This window comes from Fringilla coelebs (assembly GCF_963513975.1).
Source record: "Fringilla coelebs genome assembly, chromosome: 5".
NCBI classification, from domain to species: domain Eukaryota; kingdom Metazoa; phylum Chordata; class Aves; order Passeriformes; family Fringillidae; genus Fringilla; species Fringilla coelebs.
In genome coordinates, this window is record NC_140033.1 from 28,790,154 (window position 1) to 28,798,864 (window position 8,711).

Here is an 8,711-nt window from a genome sequence, read left to right on the forward strand (position 1 = left end):
CTACATGAAACCAAAGTAGGATTTTGAAGCTCCAACAAAAATAACTCATGTTGGCTCTGTATGTTGAAGCGTGAGGAAGTTAGTGAGAAAGGTGACATTTTCCCCAGGCTGCACAGAAGCAGCAGCTATTCTGGAAGCATTACAGTATCACACAGCTGATGTGCATCTCCTGACAGCATACAGAGCAGTTGGATCAGCATTGCTAAGGATGCCATCCCACCCCTAGGCAATGTCTTTTTTCTTACTGAACAACAGAATTGTTGAATGAAGAACCTGCACATCCCACACGCATATTTCTAGTACCCAGCGTGCTCCTGCAGCCTTCCCAGCTGGCCTCAGCCTGAGACAGACATCACCTTCTGACACCTGGAACAGGGAGGAGAGTAGAACTAGGCACGTTAAGTAATAGTAAGGTTATTGCTGATGTTGGTGTTCATAAGACTCTCACAGTGCTGGATGGATGTGGAACTGGATGTGGAAGAATTGAAGCCATGAAGGACAAATTGTCTTAAAAGACATTTGCACCTAATAGGCCTTGATGGACCAATCTGTACATCTAAACTGAGTGCAGGAATATTATGCTTTTCAGGTAAAACTGCACCTTTTCTAAGTATCTCCTGCTTGACTTAACAGATGATCCACCTAGTGATGAGAGAAAAGCTGTGGGTGCTGTCTACCTGAACTTCAGTAAAGCTGAACATGAGCCAGCAGGGTGACCAGGGACCAATTGCACTATGAGGAGTGTCTGAGGGAACTCAGGTTTTTTAGTTTTAAGAAAAGGAAGCTCAGGGGAGACCTTATTTCCCTCTACAACCACCTGTCATGAATGAGATTTTAGGTTGCTCAAAGAATCACCAGCAAAAGTATCAGCAAAAGCAGGCTTAATATAAAAGTGAAAGTATGACAAGTTTTCTTGGCAGGGTTCTCTCTTCTGATTACTAGACGGTCAAAGCTACAGAGAAAAATTGGACTAAAATCTAAAATCGATCAATCTAAAACTAAAATCAATCAAAAATTATAAACATGGAGGCTGGGGATGGAAAGGGATGACGATGTGAAAAAAGTAAGGATAAAAAAGAATAAGGGAGACCCTCCTGTTGAGTCACAAGATTCAGAGTGAACCTACTTGCCAAACTTACCCTTACCAGTCCCAGGTACATGCCAGAAAAGGACTTTGTACAACTACCATTGTCTCAGCAGGGGCAGCAGTCAGATCACAAACCCAGCTCATTTACAAAAAACTGACTTAATGAAATCCCTTGGGATATCACCTCACATTTGGATGGAGTGGGGAAAGCCTAAAAACCATCAGCCTAAAAAACATCTACCAGACTCAGGAGGCCTCAAGATCCTGACCTTACCAAAGGTACTATCTGTCATCCAGTCAAACATCTGGAAGGAAGCAAAGATCTCTGAATGTTAGCTCCTCTGAACGGAGTCAGGACAAGGCTTGTGTACCATAGGTTCCTCTGGAAGAGTGGGGGATTGCCAAGGCAAAGGTTGAAGTTAGTTACCTTCTAAGTGATTTTTATTTAAGTGTCTTTGTCTGGGGGATCTGGTTCTCTGGAAGATTAATAAAAGCCTGATTGATCACTCTTGCCATGTTTGATTACAAAATTTCTCCACTGTTTTAAATCAACCCAGGGTAACAAGGGCGTGGAATTTTAACAGCAAAATGAAAAATAAAATTAATTTTTTAACTTGCTGCAAAGACGTGGATAAATCTAAAAGAACTGTGACAATTCATAAACTGCAGGAGGTAACTAATTCAGTAAATATTGCTAAGTATTAACATTTGAAACAACAGGATGTAACATTTAGGGATACCTAATCTCTGGTTGTTGTCATAGGGTGTGTGAGCAGTTACAATGCAAGCACAATTTATGCACTAGACTCCCCTCTGTTAGGTTTATCCAGAAAAAAAAATGGTTTTAGATAGTTTTCTGCTTCTCTTTGTAGTTATTGAATGTTAATGGCTGGATGAAAATCAAAACTTAGAATTAAAATATTGCACCAAAATAAATTTCAAAGGTTTTAATCTGTGTTCTGAAATATTTTCTCTTTTTATTTCTCATTAAAAATACTACCTGGAGCCAATTTCACACAGCTCACAGTTCTGAAAACTTCATTCTGATTTGTTAAAATACAAATTCCCAGTCTATGGAGTGAAATCTTATAATCTGCCTTAGAAGATTTTCTTCAGCTTGAGGACTCATGTGAGTAAAGCAAGAAGGATTTGGCAATATTTTTTATTTTTAAGTAAGCATACTTGCTGGAAATTTGTTTCTAATCTAGCTTTGTTTCTGAATTGTCAACTATCAACAAAGATTTCTTAAATAGCATTTGTTATCTTTGTTATTGTAAACTTTTATTGTATTAATGCCTAAAGACCTTTACAAGGTTTGCAATTCTATTGTAGTAGATGGTGAATAAATAGGAAAATAAAAAGATAATTTTGCCCTGGAGGCCTTACAGTTGATAAATATTTGCTTAGTTGTTTAAATAAATAATATTCTGCACTTGTGTATGGCATGTTTGGAGCCATTTATTTTAGCTGTCCACTGCAAGGGTTACCCTGCATCCTGCCTCACAGGCCACTTATTTTGTTCCCTAACTGGATGACAAACCTTTTAAGCAATAGAAAGATGAATGGTGAACAGTAAATAGTACATTTCCTAGAGGAATTTTGGGCAAATGACCACCTGTGCTGAAAGCAGTGAAACACTGAGGACTCATAAATATTCACAAAAACATTTGACAGTTCTCCAAATGTTTGCAAATTAGCAACATAACTCTACAAATAAAGATGACACCATACATTTCTGGAAAAAAATTAGAATATATAGATGCACTGTTCAATTTTACATGTGTCCAGGTGCTTTCTCCTAACAAACCTTCTCCCTTTTGAATGATATTTTCATCTCACTTCTTAAAATAAATACTGCCACATATGCCACTGTCAAACACATTCCTGAAAACAGCAGCAACACTCTTGGCTTGAGACAGAGTTTTGCAGTGCCACCAAACTTTTCAAAGAGAGTACCAAGCACAAGAAATATGCCCTGGGCAGCATCTTTATAGAGATCTCCAACAGAGATGGTCTGGAATAGAAATTCTTCTCAGGAGGGCAATAATTCCAAGGAATGTTGTTGTAAAGCTGCTGACATCCATTCCTATTAAAGGGAAACATGCATTAAAATTCTTTCCCCTTCTGGAAATATCTGTACACAGACACCCATTTTTTCTCAACATGTCCAGAAAACACCAATAGCCAACACAGACCCCTGTGTATCCAAGCAATTAAACCAAGTGCAATCAGAAATAGGCCATTTAAGATAACAGCATTTTTGAGAGATGAAGAAAAGCCACAGGTGGTAAATCATGCACTGAAAAGATTTGCTAAGCACACCAGAAGACCCAAAATGTGTAATTGCATACTTTGTTGATTGAACAGTGGGGATATAAGCACATCTTCTTCAGAAGACCTCAACCAAAAAGGCAAAGAATAATCTGAGATGGTAGTATAACACAAACCCATCTCTGAATAGAGTGATACAGCCAAAGTTATAAACAGTACAAGTAAAAGAGGAAATAACTTGTGTGATTACAACAATATATTACTAATAATAACACAGCAGCAATAGTTCAGTGAAAAGAAACTTCTAAAATATTTCTAAAAACAGAAGAAAAAAGTTGAAACACAGAATGTCAGCCCTTCTTAAGTTTAGTTCCAACTCAGAAGCAGAAAGAGCGCACACTGTTTATATGACATCACAAAGGTGCATGGCTTCTTTTCTCTGATATATAAGCAATTTTTCACTATTAAGAATTCACAGCATAAGCATCAGATTTCTCAAATGATACCATCAGCCACAAAGTTTAGAATCCTGAGAACTCCTTTTCTGAAACTACTCTTTAACTCACCCTGCTCCTCCTGTTGTGTTAGTGCCCATGGAAAAAGATGACCTACAGAGCATTTTCAGGTTGATGCTATGATTTCACAATGGACACCACTCTATGTTAGAAATTAAATAATCAGTACTGTTCCCCAATTAGAAGTGAGTTGGCACAACAGACTGTTAAAACATACATCAAACTATAGACTAAAATATTAATTGCTTATCTAATGACCCCTTCAGTAATGTTTCTTTTTTAAATGTACTAGAAGAGGCTTTTTCTCCCCTTACATATTACTGAGAGCTCCTTAGGACTTTGTAGCCCTGTTTTTACCAGAGTGAAAAAAACGCAGGTGTATTTCTGATACAAAACCCTAATGAAAGTTGCTGAACAGAGAGCCATCTCTCCTGTGCTTTACACAAAAAGGAAACAGGATTTTCCAATGTAGTGACATTCCAGTTCACACTGTTAGCTGCATCAGAGGATGCTGAAAACTTGAAAAATTAGGAGGATAAACAGAGAAATAGTAGAAATTCTTACTTGTGAAAAAACAATCAAATTAACTAGACATTGCAGTCAATCAGATATTACTTGAATTTTATAGACGAATGTGACACCAAAAGTTAATTTACTGTACAGAAGGGAAGAGTTGCATCTGCAGCCTTTGACTGACTGCTGTCACACCCCATCTTCCCAGGGCTCCTTACAGTTTTTTCTACTGCTATTCATTCCTTCCTTATCTGCATTTCATTTTCTCCTCTTTTTTTCCCCAAATGAAGTTTCATATAATTTTGTTTTTGAGAAAGCCCAGTAACTGGCTTTTTAAGGAAGAACAATTCATGGGCACGAGGACATGTACCCCAGGGGAGCTGAAAAACAAGTCACCTGAACAAGGATTTGAATTCAGTCCACTTATGAAGAAATGCTGATATTATCTACTTCTTGAAAAGACTATTCTGTGTAGACCAGAACGTGGAGGAAGTAGAAAGCTTTCTGACTACTAAAGGTTTCCTGTTTTTTGTGGTTTCTGTGATATCTTGGCAGAGATTGATTTTATAAAGCCAGTGGTCCTTAGTAGTTGCTAGGAAACAGTGCTCTGCACTCCATCTGCACATGAGGGGATGTGCAGCTAGAAACTGTGGTTTCTAATTGAGTCATTCTTCTGACTTCAGCCTTGCACAGAGAAATATCATTGCATGGCTTCCCCAGAACAACACAAGCAAGTTTTAGTCCTGTGTGCATATATTGTGGCTAAAACCAATCTCAGCTGAATGAAGCCCTTAATAACTTTTTCCCCCAGGTCAAAATACCTGGTGAAGATTCCAAGCACAGAATTTTTTCATTAAAGAAATTTAGAAAATCCAGGGATAAGCTGGGGGGGAATTCCTGGGTCATATATAATTTCTGGCTACCTACATAGTCACCTCCTTACATTTTTCAAGCTCCATTAGAAAAAAAAAGACAGGATTTTGTACACCACAAATTCCCCTGGTCAATAGTAGCCCTCTTTCAATGTGTAGCATAAATTTATTTATGGATTTTTTGTGAGGCTGGGTGTTGTGAACATTTTTGCTTCAGCTAAACAGCTTTCTTGTCCTTTTCTTTTACTACATCAGTGCATTTATAGGCAGTGGTCTTATCTCCTCTAACTCTGCTTTTGTTTGACTAACCAAACCCAACAAAAGCTCCTTACTCCTGTGTGCTGAATTCTTTTCCTGTCATATTGTGATGCAGAACCTTTCTGTACTTCTTTCTTTGAATTTTTCTTTCTTGAATATTGGTGAACATGAATGTGCCTAGTGATTCCAAGTAACATATAACAGTGCATGGGTCCTTTCCCCTCTCTACTGGAAATACTTCTCTTGATACTGACTAGTGTATGCGGGGTTTTAGGGGGGGTTTTGGCTTTTTCCATTTTTGGGGGGATTTTTTGTTGGTTTTTTTGTCACACCAGTGGCTCAGAGACATCCTGTGGCTGAAAAATACAAACCCATCTATTTTTTCTTTTTTCCTACCAATTCTCAGTGGGTAGAAACCGCTCTTGTTATTCCTTCTGTAAAGAATCACCTTGGTTTTTAATTCCAATCTACAATTGCTGGGATCAAGTTAACCAGATTTCTACTGAATTTGCCCTGTTGATGTGCTTTGTACCTTCAACAAGTTTAATTATTGAACATTGACTTCTTGATCACTAATAAAAGTAATTAAGGAACATCTTTTGGAATCTTGTTTTAGAGTGCTAGTTTCTCTTTCAGCACAATCCATCACTGTCTGCCCTTTGAGGAGTTCTTTGTACTAATTCTCATGTCAAGGAATAGCGAACCACTATATGAAATATTTTACTGAAGAAAAGGTAGTCTACAGCTACCTTTCCTTGGGGAAAAAAAAATCAGTCTTTAAAGAAGCCTAAAACTTGGTCCTCATTAGTAAGCTGATGTTGTGTTTTAGGAAATTGTCTGTTACTCCCCATGGCTTTCATTTCCCCTAAAATATTGCACATCAGAATAGTTGGTCTGTGGCTGCTAAGTTTGCCCTTTAACATGTTTTTGTAACTAACTCTTGCTGGCTCCCATTCAGATGGGCATATCAACTTGGGGACTTCTGGGCCAACACTTGTGGAGCCATTTCCACTTTCTATTGTCCTGTTTCCCATACACAGTCCTGCTGTCACACTTCTGTTCCACTTGCTTGTCTTCAGAAGTAGAGAAAAAGTATTATGTGTTTGGGGACCATCCCTACACTAGCCTTAGATAGTGTCCTTACTTTTTTTTTCTAGCTCTATGTCTATTATGACTGAAGAATCTTTAACTCTTACTTCTGATTTCTCCAGGTCTAAATTATCCCTGCAGTCCACAGGTCTCATTCTGTTCTTTCACTTTCAATCCTCCTAGTTTTGGTTTCTTTTTCTGAGCTAATCTCTGATCTCAAACATCTTTTGACAAATTTCAGCTGCCAGTTTAGAATTATTTTTCTAGAGAGGCTTGGAGTTGTATTGCCTAAGAAAACAAATTTCAGACCACCACTCCCAGCCAGTTCAGAATCTTTGCTGCTCAGAGTGAATTGCTGCAATACAGTTTTAGATCCTCTACAACCTAACTACCAACTTGTCTTTGTGACTACTGCTATTTCAATTAAATTGGAATTGGGTCAGTACTGTCAGCACCTGATTGTGCATTAATTTCTCTGTTATTTTCTGCATAATAACTTCACAACTTGCCCATCACCAATACTAAAAATACTATAAACTCTTAGCAGTTCCATTAGTTTCTTCAAATAGGAGGTTTCTAATCTCCACTCTAAAAAATTACTACATTCTTCCGTGGATGTAACATCCATACTCCAGTCGATAAATGTGGAATTTAAACTCTCCTGTAATAATACAATCACCAGGTAGCTTTATTTCTCTCATGATGCTAAAGTAATCCAAGTTCAACATTCATTGTAGAACCCATTCCCTTTCCCACTACAAAATCTTTTCCCAACACATTTTGACATAAGCTGATTCTGTCTTATCCATACCATTAACATTTCTTTACTGCCAGCCATATTCTTAATATATAATGCTACCACATTATCTTTACAATTCCTCCTGCATTCCTTTCACAGTGTGCACCCTGTAGTACTTGCACTCCAGTTGCAATTAGCATTCTATCATGTTTCTGTTATCCCTCTGATATCCTGTTTCATGTCATGCATCAATAAGCCTTACTTCTTCCATCTTTGTGTTCAGGTAGCTTTGTTGCCTCTGTTACTGCCCTCTCCCTTCACCTGGTTTTGTAGCTTCCCTACCCAGAGCATTGGAAAGAGCTCCCCAGCCTGCTGTGTACCATTTTGGAGGTGTCAGCCAGGAGCAAGTGCAGATCATAATTAGAGGAACAGAAAGCCAAAAGTGTGTCTTTTAATGCTGGGAAAACACAAGCTGACAGAGGATATCACGCCTCTCTGTGAGGTAAGCACATCCAGTATATAAGCACCAGGGAAAGGGAAAGCTCTTTAGTCTAAAAGCCAATACTGGCACAAGTCCAAATAGACCCAAACTGGCTGTGAATACATTTTTACTGGGCATTTTCAGAAAATGTCCAATCCCCAAAGCAGTGAGTATCTGAAACAGGCACTGAGAAGGCTGTTTGAATGAAAACCTCTGAGTCTCTTCAAGCTGAAAACAGCCCATTTATTAACAGTGATCTAACACCGCTGTTCAAGAGAACAAAAACTCGACTCAAGTCCCACAAAGTTGGTTCCAGTCCTACGTTTCTTCCTAAATAATAATACCTGTTAATAAATCAGCAATTTCTCTTCAAAAACGGACTGCTTAAGCAACCTCTCAAGCAGTGCTATGATTTCTTCTTAAAAGAGGGTATGCTGCATCTCATCTCAGAAAGAGCTTTAAACATAAGGTGTTATGATAAAAAAAAATTTGCAAATCATCATTGACTTATATTTAGAAGTATCTGTATAACAACAAGGACATGTCTGTAACCCCTTGAAAGTATTCTGGAAAAAGATAAGCATATGTTTACACAGACTTTGGCATGTAAGCTGTTCAGGGCAAGGAGTCTTCCTGTTCATTTATCGTTTTTTAAAGCAAAGTACACATCCATACAAGCAACCACAATTTTAGATTACTACTCTTGATGGCCAGTTTACAGTTACTTTGTTAATTTCAGATGTGCAAGAGATTACTAGCAAGTACTCAGACCTTTCTCAGCAGTGAGAAATCTGAAATACTGTGCACTGGGCCTATTTCTTACACCCACAGCAGGGGTGTAAATATTCACAGTCATTTGAGCATCACTTAAGCAACAGCAATAAAG